This window comes from Parasteatoda tepidariorum, chromosome 4 (genome assembly GCF_043381705.1).
Source record: "Parasteatoda tepidariorum isolate YZ-2023 chromosome 4, CAS_Ptep_4.0, whole genome shotgun sequence".
Taxonomy (NCBI): Eukaryota; Metazoa; Arthropoda; class Arachnida; order Araneae; family Theridiidae; genus Parasteatoda; species Parasteatoda tepidariorum.
The window spans coordinates 18,895,370-18,918,779 of NC_092207.1; the positions used below are offsets into that span (position 1 = coordinate 18,895,370).

The 23,410-nt window shown below is 31.2% G+C and overlaps 1 protein-coding gene across 1 annotated transcript in view; it reads left to right on the forward strand.

The window, feature by feature from the left end:
* Positions 1 to 23,410, forward strand: part of LOC107447537 (protein spitz) — a 114,732-nt gene that overhangs the window by 26,275 nt on the left and 65,047 nt on the right. The window contains exon 4 of the mRNA XM_016062466.3: positions 22,551 to 22,648. The gene's annotated coding sequence lies outside the window, so the exon portion shown is untranslated. The remainder of the gene's footprint in view (positions 1 to 22,550; positions 22,649 to 23,410) is intronic.

A 23,410-nucleotide genomic window follows, 5' to 3' on the forward strand; every position in this document is an offset into this window, starting at 1 on the left:
TTTATTTACGCGTTTTCCAGTACAAACAGCGACTAGCCATAAAGAAGCCGACGTCTTCAATGATGAGAGCTTTTTTGGTTTAAGATGAGTGATTTCTCTTGGCGAAAGCTCGTCTTCTGTTCATTTAAAGGAAGAAAAAAAAAATGGTGATTATTTTTGAAAATTCCCTTCGATCACTGACATTCCCTTTCCATTGTTTATAAGTAATTAAAAAAAAAAATTCAAAAATTTCGAATAAAAACCGGGTTACTTGTCTGGGGAGACAGACGAAAGAAGTTTTTAAGTCCACCCCCTTTCTCTTTCTTCCTTTTGCTTACATAATTTCTGTTGCTATATTTAACACTCTTTATTGTCTACCGTGGCTTCTCCTATTGAGAGGAAAAAAATAGGAAAATGCAATTTGCATCAAAAATTCCTCATAGTTTTCCACTATTGCGTTTTAAACTCCAAGATTAATTCAAATAAGGATTGCGTATATTTTGTGCTATGTATAAACTAGTAATGTAAAAAAAAAATTTTAAAGTTTTTTTTATTTATTGTAATTATTTAACATAATTTTTTTTAAATATTAATAATTAAAAAAATTTCTCGCTTGTTTTAAATCTTTTTGTCCCCTCTCTTCCACATTGTCACTCGTCACCATACACCCTTGTCACGTGTCACGCTTTATTAATACACAATTTTCAAATTTTATTTTTAAGCTTAGCATTTTTTAATGGCATCAAACAACAATAATTATTGGATATTTGCTTAGTTAGATGTAAAAGATTAAACAAATGTTTAGTAAATGATATAAAAATATTCAATTTACTGATTTTAAATATTTTTATTTCAACCAATATGTGGATTGTGACACTTTATTATTGCCCCTTCCTTCCCCTTGTTACAAACTGTTCCAATTTCACTAACCCCCACCCTACCCCTAGTATGGCAGCATTTATGTATGACCCTTTACTGGGTTGTACTGAGGAATGTAGAGAAATTTTTTTATCAAGTTTCAAAATAAGTTAAAATTCCGTAAACAGAAAAACAAAAAACGTTTTTAATCACTATTTGCAGTCTGAAAACAAAATAAACAGACATCTGTGCAAATATTTCAATTGGAAGAGTCTAAAATGCTACAGAAAGCATTGTTTCATAGTTTTTGCAATCAGAAGCATCATCTGTTGACGGACTTTATTATTAATTTTTAAATTTGGAATGAAAAAAATATTCTATTTTTCTAAGCAGAGCGTAGCAAAAAGGCATTTTCTTTCCATTTTTTTTCCGGTTTAATTTATATTTCAAATCGACGGAAATTTTTGCAACCCACGGTAGAAGTTAAATATGTAAGGATGCTGAAAGTTATAATTGAGTCAGCGTTAGATGAGAGCAAACCAACTTAGAATACGTGTCAATATTAATTAAGGTTTTAAATAAATAATGATTTTGACTATTAATTGTGTGGTTTTGACTATTATTATATATTCGATAAGTGATTTTGACTATTAATTTCACGTTATAGTGCATTATAATAATTTGCAATCAACACTATAACTTAAATTCGTAATTAAAGGACAAATATAATAACATAGCATTTTAATATTTCTTTTAATTTTATCCAAAGTGGGATTGTGGAGGGGGATACCGTTTTAGTGTTTGAATTATTTATTGGTCATGTGATCTTTTTTTCTATATCCCGTACTATTTATTTATTATTATTTTTTTTTTTGAAGAATAAGATTTTGAAGAAACCTTTTACTATTATTATTCTGCCTAACGTTGTATGTGTTTCTGTAGTAAATATTTATTAAGTGGATTGGAAATTGAAGTACGTATAGTTTGTCTACGGTTAGAACTTTTTTCTTCCTCGATACAACGAGTAATCGAATTAAATTTTTCTACACACCTTCCAGGGGTCTGTTTAGAAGAAATTTGGGTCCGTTAACGGACCCTTCACAAAATATTTTAACTTAAAAACGGACCCTTCACAAATTTGTTTATCTTCATTGTTATTTTGTTACTCGAATAAACCCATTCCAGGGCAGAAAACAAGAAAGATGGATGTATACGAATTAAGTTTTGTCTTCGGCAGACGATTCTTCCATTATTCGTCCGAAATTGATATTCTGCGTTCAGCAGTATAGTAAATACCAAATATTTGTATGTTGCATCTCTAATTTAGAAGCAGCAATTGTTGTTTATTTTTTAAAATTTAATTTCTTTAATTATAACTTTTCAGTGTTGAGCATAATCTTGTATGTCTTTACAATTTAAAAACTCCTTGAAAAGTTTTTTTTCGCAATAACGGACCCTATTTGCACAAATTCATAAAAGCGGAACCTGGTTGAAAGAATGTGAGTAATTTTTTCACAATTTCACGAAAAACGGACCTTTCACAAAATGTCTGGACAGACCCCTGCCTTCGTAATTTCAAGTTTCTAAGTCTTATAGTTTATGCGCTGCAAAATAAAATGTAATGTAAAGAAAAAAAAAGTGAAAAAAAGTCAATTATGATCCTTTCAGCAACTTCAACTCTGTACTTGCATTTCTGTGGCCTTTAGAGAAGCAGCCTGCATGATGCTTTTTCCTACATTTTAAACTACAGTTAATATTCTCGAACTAATTTTTGAATGTTAAATTATACTATTTCATCGAACTCCCAGTAAATTTTTTTTTACACACCTTAGTAATTTTAAGTTTTTAAACAGGGTGCGCGTAGCGTTTGTAAAAAGTACTTAAAGGTGCTTTTTTGGGGATTTCGTTTTTAAAGGCTTTTAAAGGTGCCTTTTTCAGCTGGCGTTTTTAAAAAGTGCTTTTTTTCCGAATAATTTTTTTTTCCCCTTCAGTGATATCTAGTGGATCCCATGCATTTCCTTATGAGGATCCTTATGAAATGTTTTTCTTTTTAATTTATTTTAATTTTTTTCTTGTTTATTTTATTTTACTTCTAACACTTTTTTTGCCGTAGGGGGTAAGGGTACTTTTGTTCTGAGTTTAGGGTCAAGTTGAATTCACTCGGTGATGTGGGAAAGTACTGATTGTTTCGATTTACGCCCGTTTCTTTTTGGTTTTTTTTTTAACGCTAAAACTGTTTATAAAAAGTTGTTTTTCAATAAGATCATTGATTGAATATGAATTTTTTGAGTGCTTGAAAATTTTTGTAAAGTGCTTGAAAAGTTTTTAAAAAGTGCTTATTTTTGATTCAAAGATTTGGCTACGCATCCTGTTAAATCTAATAGTTTTTGAGCAGCAAAACAAAATGTAATGTTAAGTTGAATGCCTTGAGAGTCTAATGAATAAAGGATCTTGTCTTTTTAAGTTAATTTCTTGTTTAATATATCTAGATAAATGTAAGATATGATTTTTACGCTAGGTTAGATTTTTAACAAAGTCGATTTGCAGGACCATTTGGGAGCACGGTCCCTTGAAGTTGAAGTTGTCTTTAGAAAGTTTTATCTACTGAAATGTAGATTAGAATTGTAATACAATCGAACCTCGATTTAACGTACTTTGACTGTTCGTATTTAACGCAATCTCTGATTTAACGACTATTTTCTCTTTCCCGATAAAAAGGGTACTAAAATATTTTGAATTAATGAATTTTTTGCTTTGATTTAACGAACAACAATTGGCTGAAACTATTCGCACATAAAACTAAAACTTTGAATTTTTCGCACTTTAAATTTTGAATATTTCACACCCTGATCAAAGTGTATAATTATATGTATGCATTATGCATTAAGTTTTAAAATCAAGTAGTGTTAAAGAATTGAGATCATTTTAAAGTTGATTTCTTAACGGATAACTTGTAATTTTTAACTCGTAGTAAACAATCATCATTTTTTTTTCATATCTGTATATCTAAGGGTATTTAGCATTGATAGTTTTATACCATACTAAATTGATATTCGATTTAAATTAAAAGCAAAAATTGGTATTCGATTTAACGAATTGCTTCGTTATAACGAACGGATTTGTCAGTCCCGATCAATTTGTTAAATCAAGATTCAACTGCATTATGTATTTATAAATTTATTTGATATTTAAGATTTAGTGACACCTGCGACTTTCGCTCTTTGTACCTGACCTTGTTTTTTTATAAGAACTTATTTACCCAAGTCAGCAACATAGTTGCGTTTTTTCCCCATCCACCTATTTTCTTGTAACCCTACCATTAAGATAAGAAAAGATAAATATTTGATATGTCGGTTTTTATCGCAGGCGTTAATGTTTGTGTACAGATAATTTTGGAATTTGTGAGAGGTGAAAACGTTTCCCCACTATTACCTTACTTTTATCTTTTCTATGAGTCGAGCATTTGAATAAGCAGACAGCAGAAATAAACTAAGCAAGATACTAAAAAATAAATAAATGGACTAAAATATATTTATTGCATGAAAAATGAAGCTAAAACCTAATGAGCTAATTTCTTAATTTTAACGAAAGAATTAAGCTGTAATGTAAATAAATGTCCCAAAAAAGAATAAATGTCTGTATAGTTTTTTTAATTTTTTATTTTATTTCTGTGTAGCATATATTGATTTTTAATGCATTCTATGTTTATATGCCATTAAATTTAATAGTTAAAAAAAATTTTTTGCTCACTCTCTAAACTTGTTTTTCTGTTTTTTTTTTTTAAAAAAATACGATACTAGTACGTACGTGATGTTTTTTTTTTTTTTCCTTTTGCCCTGTATGTTGTTGTGTTTCTAATGCCACTTGCTAATACCAGCAAGCCTGCTGGGTGAAACCAAGCGAATTTAAGGCAGAGGGTGTGTGTCTTGTTTTTCAGTGGCGCTATCTATGGCCAAGAATACGACTTTAGCCACACACACGTCACTACCCGTTTTCATAGAGTGGACCCATTCATACATTAATATTCATTCATCTACAGATTGTAATTTTGACCTGAACCGGAGAACGAAACGATCAATCTCCAATTCAGTGCCCCCAGTGGTATGTTTTGTTATGGGAACATGGAAGACTTAGTCACCCGACAGATTTAACGTGTACCCGTCACTATTTACTACACTTGGAGTCTTCGGCCGGCGGGGATGGAACTAAGATCTTTTGGCGCCGTATAGCTCTTTCTGTAGAATTCAAAACAACTTACTGCCTATTTAACTATTGAGAAGCTAAAATATGCAGGGTTTGGCTAAGTTGTTTTTGGAGAAATAAAGGTTAATAGTATTCATCCAGGCGAGCAATATTTATCACAGAACACAGCATCAGTTTCTACTTGGAGAGGCAGTAAAGTAGCATGGCCTCCTCGCTCGGCGTAGCTCAACTCACTGAACTTCTTACTCTAGGACAGTGTTTCCCAAACTTATGTCTTCTGTGTACCCTTTCTAAATGTTTCGTAACGCTGTGTACCACTAATAAAAAAATGAATGTAATTTTTACTGTAAAAAAATTGCTCAAAAGTTAAAAATCACAACTGGCTGTTGACACCCCTAATGATTAACTGTTAACTCTGCAAAAAATAGCCAATAGAAAAATATGTAATCCAAGTTTTCATGGCTAATTTTGTTTTTAAATAAAATTTTGTGAAATTTTCGTATGTTGTAAGATATTTCGTTTGAGAACGCGTACCCCCGCTAAACTGTTCCCGTACTTCTGGGGTACGCGTACCACACTTTGGGAAACACTGCTCTAGGGGCAATTGTAATCCTTAGTTTATTGAGTACTCGACTGAAAATTTCATTAAAAGAATCGTTATTGCTGCAGGCAACTAAAGCCATGAAACTTTGATAAAGTTCGCCAGTCACTCGGTGTGAACTTAGCAGTGACACGCGTGGCTGTCAATTGGAGCACTTTTATTCTCTGAGCAGAAATTAAGATAGTACAACTTGAATAACTTTCTCAACGCAATACGAACATAAGTTCATATTTAAATTATAATTTTTCTCTCTTCTGCCTCTTAGAGTGGTAATTTTCTCTGACCAGAAATTAAGATAGTACAACTTGAATAACTTTCTCTACTCAATACGAACATAAGCTCATATTTAAATTATAATTTTACTCTCTTCTGCCTCTTAGAGTGGTAATTTTCTCTGACCAGAAATTAAGATAGTGCAACTTAAATAACTTTCTCAACTCAACAGGAACAGAAGTTAATATTTAAATTATAATTTTACTCTTTTCTGCTTCTTAGAGTGGTAATTTTCTCTGAGCAGAAATTAAGATAGTACAACTTAAATAACTTTCTCAACTCAACATGAACATAAATTACTTTTAAATAATAATAATTTTACTCTTTACTGCCTCTTAGAGTGGTAATTATTGCTGCCCTGGATCTTTTATGGTAATTATTACTCGAATAGGTGAATATTATATCTTGTGATTCACCTATTTAAATACATATTATTATTCTTTGTGTTTCACCTAATTTCGACTAACTTGCAGATCAAAGTCATATAAGTTCAGTTTTTAAGACGTAAATTTATTATCGTTATGATTTGTTTTTTAGACTCTTCGCTACATTTCCAAAATGATTTGGTAAAGTCTCTATAGGATTTGTTTCGTAAATCATTTTTTTATAGGCCACAACGTCTTCTGTTTGATTTTTATGTCTTTCTCAAGAAACTTGAGTCCAAAAGAGATTTTATGGTAAAGTCCGTGCAATCAACCCTTTTCCAGTGTTTAATTTAGGGCGTTGGCGGGGTTTGATCGTGCACGCCGTCCGTTCTTCCCCTATTGTTGAGAGGTGAGCTTAGCCACAACTCGGTGATCACCGTCTCCACAGTTGGCCACCGGTCGGTGACGGTCTCTGACACTTTGTGGACCATTGAGTCAAAAGGAAAAGTCAATTAACTAGCTATCTTTTTTGGTGGTCACGCAGAAGTCGTGTGCCTTCATTTCCTCTCTGCTTAATCTTTTTCTTAAGAAGGTGATTGCGAATTAAATCACTTAAACCTTGTTCTCAACTGTTCTTCTTCAGGGACTAATGGGCAGCATTTTCGCCGAGTGTTTGTATTAGATTGTTTACTTTTAAAAAGACTCTATAACGCGGGAGACACTTTTCATTTGAAATTCTGTTTCGCATCCATTTTAAGTTTAAAGACAAGTAAGTTCAGCTAAATCTAGAGTAAATCATGAAGTTTCGAATGCTGAAAGTTCTGATAAATTATTCCAGGATTTCCCTCCTTTGCATTCTAAGGCATCTTGTTATATTTTGTTTGCATTTCATCATTAAAAAAAAAAATGAACATATATGTTTTTGGAAATTTGAAATTCACATTTCAAATTTCAATTCACATTTCATGTTCACATTTGAAATTTTATGTTTTTTCCTGAATTAACTTTTTTTTCTATACTTTAAATCTTAAAATGCTAATGTAGTTGAAAGAAAATTTGCCATGAAGGGCTTATCCCTCGGTGTAGTGTCCTCTTAAGGGTTTGCTGAATCATGCAAGCGCTTTCAGAAATATGGGTACAACGTTGAATTTCCATATAGGTGTCATAAACTGTAATAAAGTGCGAATATGTTACAGCCTTAATAAGGTTTTCAATTTTTATTTTATAACCGTAGTTGAACTGCCGACCCAAGAATTCGTATCAACCAGCCATCCTTGGGATTCGAACCCGGTTCACTCCATTGGAAGGCGAACGCTCTATTTCCTAAGCTATCGCGGCTCAAAAGGTGTTATATTGAACCATTTTCCGTTAAATTGTATTGGCGTCAACACAAGTACAATAATATGGTTCAACTTCGAACAAATTGAGGTTGCTGCAAATTTAAGGGATATTACTTTTCAGTTTGCTCAAAAATTTTCAACCGTAATATTGGTAATCCTAATAAGAAAGGTTGTATTTAAGTGAACTTAAAACATATTCTTGGACAGGTTTTTTCGAAAGAAGAAACATCAAAGAAGACAGCAAAAAAAAGTTTAGCTAATTACCTCGTGGAACTTTTTGGAACCAAGTTTCGAAAGTCATTCAAACATTGTAAAATTTCAAATGATAAGATATAAACTATAAGTTTGTCAAGAGTATTAACTAATCCTACTAATTGAAAAATTGTACTATAATTGCAGACTAATTACTTTGATAAAAATGTAACAGTAAGGTGAAATTCCTATATACCTATATTTCTGAAATAAAAATTTAAAAGCTACATTTAAAAAAACATTTTTTAACATATTTTTCATTACATTGTACTCTCGTCGTCCAAAAAGTAAATTATATTGTTTGGAATGATTATGAATACTTAATTTGGGCTATATTAAAACTGCCTACACATATTTTAGTTGAAAATTTAATTTTTNTCGTTGAACTGTCGACCCAATTTCTTGGGTTTACGACTACTAATGTTCATCTCCGTAGTCTCGTGATTTTAAACTCAATCTGGAGAACTAGGGAACTCCTGGATCAAGTATTGGGAGGAAATTCTCTTCGTGGAGGACTTTTTGATGAAACTAAGCCGCATTTGCGTTACATGGAGAGGAAGACCACGAGAACCTCCCGCGGTTAATCTACCGGAGAGGGGACTCTAATCCATGATCCGTCTACCACTGAAGATATTTCACGTCAGCACTGTGGTCGGTGCAAGTCGGATGCGGAATTCGTATCGACCAGCCATCTCTGGGTTTACCCCATTGGGAGCCGAGCGCTCGATCTAAGTAATCGCGGCTCAAAAGGTGTTATATTGAACCATTTTCCGTTAAATTCTATTGGGGTCAATGCGAGTACAATAATATGGTTCAACTTCGAATTATATTGAGGTTGCGGCAAATTTAAGGGACATTACTTTTCAGAGTGCTCAAAAATTTTCAACCGTAATATTGGTATTCCTAATAAGAAAGGTTGTATATAAGTGAACTTAAAACATATTCTTGCTTTTTCATTGTTATGGGGGATTTCATTTGAAGCACAAATTTGGTCGAGTAAACTTTTAATCCTTTTAGGTCTAGTAAATCCATTTCACCTCGTTTTTAAAAATCGCTACCTAGTCTGTTAAGAATTTATTATCCATTAGCTGAATGCTCATTCTCCGAAAGACATATACCAACGCAATTAATAAAGCTGAAGTGACCCAATTCTAATTAACTCTTAAATGAATAAAGTTTTCATCATTTTTTGTCCTTGCGATGGCTTTACATTATTAAACAAAACAAGTTTTTAGTAGTTCATCCTATCAAAATAAAGATTACCTGCATTCAGTATCATTTGGCAGGATGTTTTTGCTCGAGGCGAACTATATCTATATTAAAACTACACAGTTTTGATGCAGTACCAAATATACTAATTGTACCAAATATATTTTATAGGTTTTATATAAATTTATAGGTGCCAAATATACTAATTGTACCTATATTGGTATATTTGCCATCTCTTAAAACTGCACCAATTACCATGATACAAAAAGAGCCTATTAGCCAAATTAATTAAACAAATTTGTTTCATTTATTGTTCTTTTTACTTCATATTTACAAACAAATGTGATGCACACCTTTGTCATCTGCAAGACTTTTCATTGTTGTATCCTAAGTTTTATTGTAAAAATTATCGAAAGCAAGCTACTATGTAATATGTATTATGTAATTTTATTTTAATAAATACTCGCTGATCTGGCTCGCTCCCGGGGTTGTGGCGAGATGGACTAGTAGCCAGACGTGGACTATACGGGTAAGGGGTTTGCAAACCTAGGTACGTGTTCACGTCTGGAGGAAAGAAGAAAAAAAAGTCCCCGTGCCGTCAGGCTAACAGTAGCGGGTTTACCTCTCCATGTAACGCAAATGCGGGTAAGTTCCCTCAAAAAGTCCTTTACAAAGGCAATCTTCTCCCGATTTGTGATCCAGGAGTACGATTTACTTTAAAGAGTTTTATAGAGGAATCTGGTCTTATTTTGATATAATAACCCTTTGAAGCCCCTCCCTTTCATATATTTTTTTTTCTTCTGACTCTCTAATTTCAAGTAAAAATATATTTCGTTTTTTTATTTTATTTATTTATAAAGAACAGTTTAATTGTTACTAAAAACATGTGCTAGATTATTGGAATTATGTTTGTACCAAAATATTTAAAAAAAAAAAGTATTTGGAAAAATCGTTTTTTTTTTTCATTCATATTCAAAAATTTATCAGTGATTGATTTTGTAAATTTAAGAAATTTCAATGATGAATAACTATTTCTCTCAGATCAAATAACTGCAAATAAAAGAAAATTTGAAAAATTATTGTTTGAAAGTGAGCCTTGTTTGAAGTTTTTCACCTTCAACGCTGAAAAAGTCACCGGTGTTCATGCTGTATTTCATAGCCATAAATTACTGAAATGTTAAATATAATATTTTGACTTAAATTAATACCAAAAGAATGAAAAAAGTTTAAAAAATATGTTTAATAAAATTTCTGCGTCAAAGGGTTAAACAAGAATTTAACCCAACGAAATAAAGCTGCTACTTTTTATTATCCATATTATATAAACAAATGTTTAACAATAATTGAAATACGTAATAAAAAGTATATTTTAAGAAAAGGTTTTCTTTTTTATTATCCCTTTGTGAATTATTGAATAGATTCCATTAATGTCCACTTTCTAAATAGAAAAAAGAAACGGATGAATTCTAGGTTAGCAGAATATTGTCAACGGAGAAAATAAACAATTGTTATAACTTCAAATCGAAATAAATTATTAAACAAGTAATGTAAACAAAGAAATTTTTTATTTTAGTTACTTTTTATTAAATAATAAAAATTTTTCTCTCATATAAAACTAAAATTAATTAATTAAATTTAATTAATGAATTACTATTTGAAAAACTGTTTTAACATCTAGTGTCCACTACATCCACTACAAGTTTAAAAAAATGCATTTGAAATTGAGTGGATGAATAAAAAGTATTTTATTTAAAATTTGAACAAGATATTTAAATATGTGTAGGAAGAGTGTGAACTAATAGTAGAAATTAAAAAAAAAAAATTAAAAAAAAAAGGCGCGTGGTATCGGACAACTATAAAAGTATAAATTTGGTGACGTAGACCACACGTGCTACCACGAAATGAATTTATCTGACGCAGCTAAGGCTCCTATACTATCAGAGCTGACCTATCAAGCAATATTGGAGTAAACTAGAGCCCCTGAATTAGACCCTGATAGTATAGGAGCCTTAGAGTAAACAAGTTCTCAAGTTAACGTTATGTTAGTATTAGTTATGTTACGTGCTTATGTTAGCTCTTTGCTCCAAAAATAAATGATAAGTCGGCCTGTCTAATTCAGGGGCTCTAGACACAGCGAATATAAAATATTTAAATGTGCGCAGTAAGCTATTTTTTTGTTCAATTAGAGCTATAAGTTAGAAATTATTACTGATGTAATTTCTAAAATTTTTAATGCCTGATTTATACTATTTGCATTAAGGGAAGAACATTTTCTCATTTTTAATGCCTGATTTATACTGTTTGCATTAAGGGAAGAACATTTTCTCATTTTTAATGCCTGATTTATACCATTTGCATTAAGAGAAGAACATTTTCTCATTTTTAATGCTTTATTTATACTATTTGCATTAAGAGAAGAACATTTTCTCATTTTTAATGCCTGATTTATACCATTTGCATTAAGAGAAGAACATTTCCTCATTTTTAATGCCTGATTTATACTATTTGCGGGACTAATAAATCTATCAACAGACTAATAGAAATTTAACGGCCGCCTAAGTGCCTCTTTATTTACCTTGTTCTTTCTCAAAAAATCCAAAATTTCGAAAGGGGGGGGGCCTTCTAGTGAAGACGTGATTTTTTTTTATATATTTACGATAAAAAGGGGAGAAAAAGTGGAGAAAAGAGAAGAAGACGGGTGGAGATGGAGCTAACGGTACTGCTGGAAAGGGGCAACCGGGGACGGAAATGACTGATCGTGTGACATCTGCCGGATGCTAGAATTTTCGTCACCCGTTTCTTTCCGATATGACACGCGTTGACCACCCCTTATCCCTCCCCCCTTTTTTTTCAAAGCCATTCTTCTCTGGAGTTTCAAGATGGAAAAAAAAATTATATATTTTACTGAGCGACACACTGCGTACAATTTGTTAAAGAAGAAATTGCGGTTCCTATTTTTAGCTTTTTGCAAAAAGTACATTCATTGATAGACATTACGAGTTTAGAGGACTCAAAGGATTTTCAGGAGAGGCCCCCGGTAAAAGGCCCTCGGATTCGAGACTGCCTAAAAATAAAATTTCATAATGGAATGTTTTTTTGTGATGATGTGATTTTATGTTTTAGTAGTATTTGAAGCAGTGTTGGATAAATTTTTGCCAGGGCAGTGGCAAGAGCTAGGCAAAAAGTGGTAAAAAAAAATTTAAAAAAAAAAAAAAAATAGGTTATTTTAAATTATGTAAACTTAAACTTCTTATAACTATAAATTGGACCTGAAAGTAACCAGTTGCCACTCGCCATGTGATGCGTTAAAAAAAAAAGACTTAAATAAACAACCGGTCACTTTCCCCCATAATTTTTATAAAATAGTTCTATGATAAAAATATATTAATGCTTAATTTGGAAGACAGAATTTTCATTAAAATGTCCGATATTTTTATTTAAAATTTTGATCCTTTAGAATCCATCAATTTAAAAAGGAAAGATTCATGTAGAAGAGTTTGTTAGCAATTCATATAATTCGAAGTAGTAATGTATACATTGCAAACATTTCGTCTCCCCCAAATAAAATTCTTTGAAGTCAGTACTTTTAACTAAATTTTGTCACATATTTATATTTTTATTGTTAAATTAACTTTTTATAGCAGTAGATTATTTCTAATCAGGGTTCGTGATTTTTTTGATTTTTTTAAAAAAATCAAAAGAATCAATTTTTTTGATTTAAATCGGATTTTTTTGATTTAAATCAGATTTTTTTGATTTTTAATCAAATTAACTTAATATTAAAACTATGTTGTAACAATATTTTAGAAGCTCTAACTAAAAGACTTTTTCATTATAATACATGGCTTTGAATGCATAGCAACTGTTTTGAAAGAAATGCATGATTAAAATTTAAAGACTANAATAAATTAATTCAAACAAAAAAAAAAGTTTGCAAAAGGTGGCTATTAAATGAAAACGACCCATCGATATCAATCACCGACTCATTTGTTTTGAGGGAAAAGTGACTACTAAGTTATTCGAGTCTATTGGCCACTGGCTACAAACTGATAATTTAAATTTCCATGTCTACTATAAAGTAACGATGATGAAATCTTCAAGAAATTTCAAACTAATTATGGACTTATATATAAATAATAATTAACTTCTCTATATATAAAAGTAAAAATATCTCTAAGATGTATGTTTGCTCGAGAACGAATGCACCGAATTGGATCGTTTTTTTCCCCCCAAATGTTTGCAAATTTTCAAATGGTTTGTAAATATTCACCTCTTTCTGCGTTATGTGGTTCGGGCACAATATCGGAAATGCGAAATTTCATTGATGAAAACCTTAGTTACAAACTAAAACGTGCTTTGTCAAAAAAACAACATTTTTACAAAATATCTAAAGAAATAGAAGTAGGCGAAATCATTAGAAAAATTTAAATATCATTAAAGCTTGCTAAACTCATAGACTAGTTGTAGAAGTAAAGCGTACTAGAAGCCAATATGTAGGCTAACATGAGTTATCGACAATTTAAGAAATGTTAACTTTCAACTTTCATAGTCACTGGTAATGCTAAACATAAATATACCAATTCTTATACGTTCAAACGGCATTTCCATTTCAAAGCCTTCAAATTTATTAAATTCTAATGCTAAAACATATTTACACCAACTATTAATAATTATAATTAATAATTTCCATATTTTTTTATCTCGAATTTTTAAATTCTCAAACTTTACGACAATTATCATTTAAAAGATAATATAAACTTTATAATATAAAAAAAATCAGTACTTATCAGTTATTGAGTTACAAATGAAATTCATTGACTCACATCATTAATCCTTTGCTTACGGTGTACCATGTTCTACCATAACACGTGGTGCACATGTTGTACCAGCCGTTAGGAAAAGGTTAATAATAGCAAATAAGTGCGCAGTTTGATTTTGACAAAGTTGTTAATTTTACTTATTGTCCATCGGAGGCGCCATTGGGATAATTAGCTTTTTTTAATTAATTTAGCATATGTTGTACTAGACATTTTATCAACAAATTTACGATACCACATGAACATGTAAGACACAAAAATTGAATCCACTCTTACTTGAGCTATTTGAGTTTATTATACTTACATGTTGTCTTGATTCTTTACTGTACAATATTAAATCTCAAAATACTAGAAATTCTACTTATTTGAAAAAGTGGTCTAACTGATCACCGTAGGCGTTTAGTACTGAATAAATCACAAAAAAATGCAGTTTACATCTTTTCAAATTTTTTACTTAATTCATTCAGCATTATAAATGTTTGTGTTGTTAACATAGTTTCAACACGGCGCAGCAAAATAAGCGCTTTGAAGAAGTTTCCAGAGAAAGTATCAGAATGAATAGAAGAAAAATTAGCACGACACTAACAGCATTTAAGATCTGTCCATCATAAAATTTTTAAGCATCCTATTTCTGATTTGATGACATCATGGTGTATCATAACATATTTTACATTCTAATATAAATTAATATCATAATTATTTACAATAACCTATTGTTTTTGTGGATCCAAAAGATTTTTTTTAATCTACTTATATTTTATTTTATAACTGTCGTTGAACAGCCGACCCTATTTTTGGGTTTACGTCTACTAATTTTCAACTACGTAGCCTTGTAATTTTGAATCCGATCCAGAAGACAAGGAAACTCCTGGATCAAGTATTGGGAAAAATTTGCCTTCTTGAAGGACTTGATGGAACTAAACAGCATTTGCGTTACATGGAGAGGAAGACCATGAGAACCTCCCATGGTTAGTTTGACGGCAAGGGGATCCATGATCCGTCTATCATTGAGGATATTTCACGTCAGCACTGTGGTCGGTGCAAGCCGGATGCGTGATTTGTATCGACTAGTCATAGGATTCGAACCCGGTTGACTTAATCTACTTATAAAGCTCTTTCAATAATACAATGGAAAATAGTGACCGTTAGATCTTTTTGAGTATTTTAAAAGCTATATCTATTTTATCAATTTTTGCCAGTGGCAAGATTAGTGACAAAAACTATTTTTGTCAAGCTGATTTTTGCCATGTTTTTTTTTTGTTGCTTGCCACAGAAATGTGCCAACCCTGGTTTGAGGTATAGGAAACATAATTGAATAACTATATTGATATAATTTGTTTCTTGTGAATCTTCAGATGCATGCTGTGCTCTTACTGAATTCAATTATTTTTAAGATGGAGAAAAGATTTCTTTTTCATAAAAAATCTGCAGTTAAAAAGTGTCTACAAACTCATCAGCATCCATAAAATGTACTGAGACATTTTTCCTCATCCTATTTCAGTGCTGAGTTTTGTTAATTAACTGTAAAAGAGCTTAAATTAATCTTTTACCACTACTAAATTTCATGAAATGAACGTTAATCCTATACTTGTTAAATGCTTATCACAATTAAAGTGTAGTTTCTGTTTGAATTTTACGACCTTTAGTATCCGCAGCCTAAAATATACATTAGCGAAATAGTCATATCCCAAGTCAAAATTCTACCATCAAAACATTTTAATGGTTTACGTCGGTTTCACGATTCATGATGGTCCAGCATCATTTGATGATCACCATCATCAAGGATTTTCCATTATGCTTTTAATGGTTTTTTTATGCTTTTCATTGTTCAACATTTTTATACCAGCAAACTTCTATCATTCCATGATGGAAAATGTTTCTTTAATACTATGATGGTTAACGATCAAGAAAAGTTTGATTATGATGGACCAACAATCTATAATAATCCGTGATGGTTTAATGTTAATTCTTGCTGGTTCTCAGGAATATACCATCAAAACAAAAACAATCTGTTTTTTTACGTTGGATTATCATAAATCAGTCCGAATTCCTACATTGCGATGGTTGTTCATGATCGTTATAACATTTGATTTCTTAGATATTATGATGGAAATTCGTGATGGTTCATAATGGTACAACAACTCATTTTCATGATGGTTTAATAATAATTGTTGGTTCAGCTGGAATATGCCATCAAAATACGTATATATATATTTTTTTTATGTTTGCCCATCAAAAATCAGTCCGAATTCTTACATTGGGGTGATGGTGGTTCATGATCGTTCCAACATTTGGTTTGTGAGAAACTATGATGGAAATTTCTGATGGTTAGCTACTTATACTGGTTAGGTTACCATAAAAAATATAATGGTTCATGATGGAATTATTGATGGTTACCATCATTACCATTATTTTGCTCCATCAATGGAAAGCCATCAAAAATTTTGACTCGATATATTATATTTTATTTTCAATTAACTTATAATTATGTTGCCCGTTATGACATTTAAAGAGGAAAAAAATATTCATATGAGTGTTCACTTGCTGACACAGCAGATGCCTGGTACATTCCATATGTCCTTAACTTTTCAGCCCTCATCCCATTTTGATCACATGTTACGTGTTTTCGTGATCTTTACGGATCTCTCCAATGGTGCGTTAAGGAAACCCCTTTCAACAGGGTGCCATATTTTTTGTAAGCCATCAAAATGGATCATGATGGAATAGATGGGCGTTAACAAAGTGACGTGGATACAAGAAGTAATTTTTGGTGACATTTTTTTCCCTTTCCTTCCATCTTTCCACTTTCTTTGGAATTGTTATCAACGCCTATTTTTGGCTTGAAAGCATTTGATTTCATTAAAAGCATTAATGCTTGACCTGTATTTAGGAGAATGAATGTAATTAGCATGAAATGTGGCTATTTATATAAGTACCATTTTCAATAAGAGAGAGGGACAATTGTTCCTATGTCCAGTTGAAATTCGTTTTTAATTACTTTGTTTTTTAAATGTAGAAAAGTTTATTTTATGAAATAAATAATGCTTTAAACCAAAGGAATACGTAGCAGAAATAAGCAGTAATGAAATTAAAAGTGAAATCTGGATATGTTTATAAAAATAGATATTTCAGTGGAGATATTAAAAGGTTTCTTTGCCCTTTGCACTTATCCAAACATATAATCTACGACTGAGGACACTAAAATTCATTACAATTTATGTTATGAAATGAAATTTTTTTGCAAGTTAAAAATTAAGTCAAATATTTTATGAACAATAAAATAACATGATTTTTTGACGTGTTAAATTTAATAATGAAATTTTTAGATGATCTATGCATTTCAAAAGGAAAAAAAAATGAGACTAAATTCTTGGAAGTAAAAATTTTTTTTTTACTTTATAATAATATACATATACCTTGCATTATAATAAAAAATTAAGAAATCTATTTAAATTTTTTTAATTAAATTGTTTTGTTTTCTTGGCTTAATTACATTTTTCAAGGGCATTCAACATAACTTCTGTTGTTGCCGTGGGCCATTTAAGGCAAGAGGTGCCATTGTTCTTGTTTTCCAGTGGCTCCATCTATGGCCAAGAATTTGACTTTTGCCTCATCCATACGTCACACCCGTTTATAGGGTGGACCCATTCATTCATCCACAGATCGTAATTTGGACCTGAACCAGAGAACGATCAATCACCAATTCAGTACCCCTAGAGGTGTAATTTGTTATGAGAACATAGAGAACTTTGTGCCTTAACAGATTTAACGTGCTCTAGCCACCATTTACTACACGCAGGAGTCTTCGGCCGGCAGGTTTCGAACTCTCGTTCTCACGAACGAGAGTCCATCGCCTTGCCAACCAGGCTATGCCGACCCATTGAGGATTGACTTCTAAATGGGGAGTATACTCCAGACATCCAAACGTCTCTGCTCGCCACTGAGATATTGCGAGAAAGGAAGTGCTAATTTATTTATGGAACTTCTAAATCGATATTACTGATGTAATTACCGAAACTAGCAAAGGGACTTACTGAAACATAAATCAAAAGCATTAATATATTATTGTCCATAACAATTAAATAAAATATTTATCAAAATTTAGGAATAATACTATAAAGTATTGATTATCGATGTTTTGTTTCTATACCTTTGGTGGACATTTTCTATCTCTCTTTTTATGCTTTTTCATCGCTATGTATCGACACTTTCTCCCAATGGGATACCTGCAAGTGACGTAGTGTGGGCATCTCGATCCTGATTGGTTGTTGAATCACGGCATTTGTTTACGTTAGCAAATGCTCTTTCCCTTCTATTNACTCGATATATTATATTTTATTTTCAATTAACTTATAATTATGTTGCCCGTTATGACATTTAAAGAGGAAAAAAATATTCATATGAGTGTTCACTTGCTGACACAGCAGATGCCTGGTACATTCCATATGTCCTTAACTTTTCAGCCCTCATCCCATTTTGATCACATGTTACGTGTTTTCGTGATCTTTACGGATCTCTCCAATGGTGCGTTAAGGAAACCCCTTTCAACAGGGTGCCATATTTTTTGTAAGCCATCAAAATGGATCATGATGGAATAGATGGGCGTTAACAAAGTGACGTGGATACAAGAAGTAATTTTTGGCGACATTTTTTTTTCTTTTCCATTTTTTCACTTTCTTTGGAATTGTTAAAAACGTCTATTTTTGGCTTGAAAGCATTTGATTTCATTAAAAGCATTAATGCTTGACATGTATTTACGAGAATGAATGTAATTAGCATGAAATGTGGCTATTTATTTAAGTACCGTTTTCAATAAGAGAGAGAGAGAGAGACAATTGTTCCTATGTCCTGTTGAAATTCCTGTTTAATTACTTTTTTTTAAATATAGAAAAGTTTATTTTATGAAATAAATAATGATATAAACCAAAAGAATACGTTAATTTTTAGCAGAAATAAGCAGTAATGAAATAAAAAGTAAAATATGGGTATGTTTGTGAAATAGGTACAGTGGAGAGATTAAAGGGGTTTTTTGCCCTTTGCACTTATCCAAACATATAATCTACGACTAAGGACACTAAAATTTATTGCAATTTTTATTATGAAATGAAATTTTTTTACAAGTTAAAAATTAAGTCAAGTGTTTTATGAACAATAAAATAACATGATTTTTTGACCTGTTAAATTTAATAATGAAATTTTTAGATGATCTATGCATTTCAAAAGGAAAAAAATTAGACTAAATTCTTGGAAGTAAAATTCTTTTTTACCTCATAATAATTTACACATACCTTGCATTATAATAGAAAATTAAGAAATCGATTTAATTTTTAATTAAATTGCTTTTTTCCTTGCCTTAATTACATTTCTCTTTTCAAAGGCATTCAACATAACTTCTGTTGTTGCCGTGGGCCATTTTAGGCAAGGGGTGCCATTGTTCTTGTTTTCCAGTGGCGCCATCTTTGGCCAAGAATTCGACTTTTGCCACACCCATACTTCATACCCGTTTATAGAGCGGACTCATTAATTCATTCACAGATCGTAATTTTGATCTGAACCAGAAAACGATCAATCACCTATTTTCAGTACCCGTAGAGGTATCGATCCTGATTGGTTGTTGAAACGTGGCATTTGTTTACGTTAGCAACTGTTCTTTCCATTCTATTTCGGGTAGCCCGTCAAGTATCAATTCTCTTAAGTGACACGTTCTATATTCTTTCACAAAGATTTGAATTCTTTCTTTATATATTTTTTGCTTAACACAACAACAGGCATGAAGCCACGTATTACATAAACAAACTAATTGTGCATCGAAGTGTGATATTCTTCTTGAAGTGCAAGTACCCAATTCTATATCAATAATAAAAATGTATCCTTTCTTTGCATCTATAAAATCTTATTATTAATGACCTTAGGTACATTTTTTTTGGTTACTATATATAAATTTTTTAATTCTATCATTGTATAGTGTGCAGAAAAAAAAATCACCACCTTGAATAACTTTTGATCTAATGATCGAATTTTCTTGTACTGGGACTCAATCTTAACGGTTTGAGGTGGTAAAGTATGCTAATTAATTAGCGCTGACGATATTTGAACAGACAGAAAAGCATACTTTCTCTGAATAAACATGAAACATGTCTTTTTTTTCTTCGAGGATTCGGATTTCTTACCTTCAAAATATAGCAAGTAGCCTCAATCGGGGAAATATGGTCCCAATAGTTTGGTTAGAAAAGCACACAATTGTCCAAGAATAATTCCATGCAAAAATTTTTTTAATAACTGATGATTCTTTATTATTTCATTTAATAGTCGAAAAAATTTTGAATTGTAAGGTATACTATTTTTACATCATTCTAAAGAATGTAATTTTATGAAGCAAACTACTAAATTTAAGCGAAATCGGTGGAATAGTTGCTGAGAAATCGAATTTCAAAGATATTTATCGAATATTAAATATTTAATATTCAATTTCTATTTTTTCTTATAATTGTGTGCAAAATTTTTTAGATTCTCTTAAGAAATTCTCGAGATTCAGCGAGATGCGCAGCAAAGTCTAATTAACATTTAAGAGTAACATAGAACCGCTCGCTCTCTTAATCAAACTATTCGAACCGTATTTCCAGATTGCTGCTACCCGCTATATTTAGAGGGTAAGGAATCCGAAACCATCGGAAAAAAAAGGTGAGTTTATTCAGAGAAAGTTTGTTTTTGTGTCTGATTTTGTATCTTTAAACATCGTCTGCGGCTACCCGCTATATTTTGAGGGTAAAGAATCATCAACTGTCGAAAAAAAAGGTGAGTTGTTTATTCAGAGAAAGTGCGCGTTTTTGTTTGTTTGACTTTGTATCTTTAAGCATCGTCTGCGCTAATTAGTATATTTGAGTCGTCTACCTCCTCGAATCATTAAGATTTGAGTACGCGAAAATCCGATAATTAAAGCAATTCAGATTGATTCGTTTTTTTTCCTAGTTTTTCTTTTTCTTCGAATTGTGCTTACTATCATATTGCTAGTGACAGGAACTCATTTTTTAAATGTCGGTAAACCTTTAAGCATTCGTTGCCTGCTTAATTAAATATTATTCTTGAACTTAGGCACATATGCAGTCATTTTTCACGGCCAGAAAACAGTAGAATGATTCAGCCCATATTTTGAGAATCGCGATACATGTATTTATTAATTGTGAAAAGAAAAGTTGACGGCGGTGCTCAGATATAAACTTGTGACATATTATGCATCTTTCAATTTATCAATGTCAAGCGTAGGCTCCTTCAAACCGCAGAGTGGCCTTTAAGAAATGTTGTAGGTCTGTGAGTGGCGACCTTTCTAGGTCGTTTTGATCAAAGTTAATCACAAATTCCCTGTCACTTAAAGAGTTATTCGAAGATGATTTAAATATAGAAAGACTGAATGGATATTGCTATAGATGCTGGCTCTATTATAATTCCATCACGGCCAGACATTTATATAAGCGGTTAGGTGGCTCATAGTTTAAGAGTGGGGACGCCTTGCTGACCATGGATGGGTTTTCGGGGCTCTTCGTTTCATATAGTGCCCGCCGAGTTTTTTTTTTCTATTTGAAAAAAAAATAAATTTTCTTCTTATTTTTGGGAAATTTCTTATGTTTTTCCGTGTATTAAATTTTCAGGCAAGTATGGAGTTTTTTTTTTATTTTTAATTAGTGCACTATTTCTTTAATGACCTTGAATAAAATCTCTTTGATACCATGGGAAGATGCCACGTAAAATGACAAAGAATGCTCATTTTAACTTTCAAAGATTTAAGTTCAAAATTAAAAAGTTGGTCATATACCTTTATCACTGTAGATTGATCTATTATCAGTATTTATATCAATGTGAATAAATATACGATTTTGAAATCCGTGTGTGTATTCACACTAAGTGTTTTCGCCTAAGTGCCTCATAGCAACACAGCTTAGATGGATTCTCTTTCTTTCTTTCTTTGAAACACACTTTATTTTTAAAAATAATATGACAATTAAATATAATGCAGCTTTTCTGTCAATCATCTTATTTTTAATCGTGTTTTCTAGGTTAATTTACTTTAAAAAAAAAAAAAAAAAAAAAAAAAAAAAAAAAAAAAAAAANAAAAAAAAAAAACTTTAGCTAGAAAGTCATTTAGAGATTGATTAGTGACAAAGAGGGTTGATTATGGCAAAGGAAAAAATTTTCTTTTCTTATTTCTTTTACTTTCTTCCGTATTTCTTTCTTTTGAATTTTGTACAACGGTAATTTTTTATTTATTAATTTTTTTGATTTATAAAACAACTAGACCCTATCTAGAGAAATCATTCTACCTAGAATTAAAACTCTTATATTTATGAAAGAAATAAGAAAAATCAATATATATATATATATATTTGCATATTTCAGAAAATGAAGACACCTGGCTTTTTTTTAAACTAAAAAAAATTCAAAATTTGTAGGACTGAAACGTCGTAAATTCGGCTGACAATAATAAAAGGAGTTATGAGGGTAGACAAAACATCATAAACGATCAACAAAATATTTTTTTGAAATTTTTCAAGTTGTTTATTTTTTATATTTGTTTTTTACTATCTATTATATTTGTTTATTACAATTGTCAAATTTTTTTTTTCTGTTCAAATAATGTTTAAAATTTTTTTCTTTTCAGATAATTTATACAAACTGTTTTAAAGGTGCTAGCATCAGAATAATATTACCACTATCAGAATGTGTGACCACTCCAAGATGCAAAATTCTCATTCCGAGGTCAGTTTCCTTTTTGATATTATTTCAGAAATTAACAAATAAAAAATAATCAAGTTATAGCAGCTAGCGTATTACTTGAATCAAACACTTATTTGGGAAAACAACAATTTATTAAGAATATTCAATAAATGTGTTAAATAAAATACCTTTCCTTTGTTTCCAATAGAAGTTCCACTCATTTTCACACTAATTCTCCCAAAGCTTTAATAGATGTTAATGATTTATTCATCTTCATAATCAACGAACAAAGCGTCGACGAGTTTTTAAATATGGATATAGATTGAAATGTGTGTTAACGAAAATAGGCAAAGCTTAAACTGCGTGTTTTCTGAAAATAGTCTGAAAACAATATTTATATCCTTTTCTCTAACTTCTTTCATGAGAATTGTTTTCATTTTTATGCAAAGTTAATATAAGCAAATTTTGAATGTACTCACAAATGTTCGATAATCGCTTCCATTTGTTGTACGGCATACATCATGTCTCAAGCAATTTTACGAATCTCCTCAGGAAAAATTTTTATAGAGTGAGATCTGGGGATCATGGTGGTCAGTGCAAGAGTTCATTGTTTGCGTTAGATACAAGACTAATCCAGCGTTAAAGTTACTTTTTATTGAAATGGCGTTTTTTATCTTTTTATCTACCTATATTGATTCTATCTTGAGTTACCTCCTGGTAGTTGAAGGTTGATATTGTTGGTAACTTAGCCCTACAAAGGCTGCTCGTAGGCAGGCTTGTTTCAACAAACACTCTACATAGGTG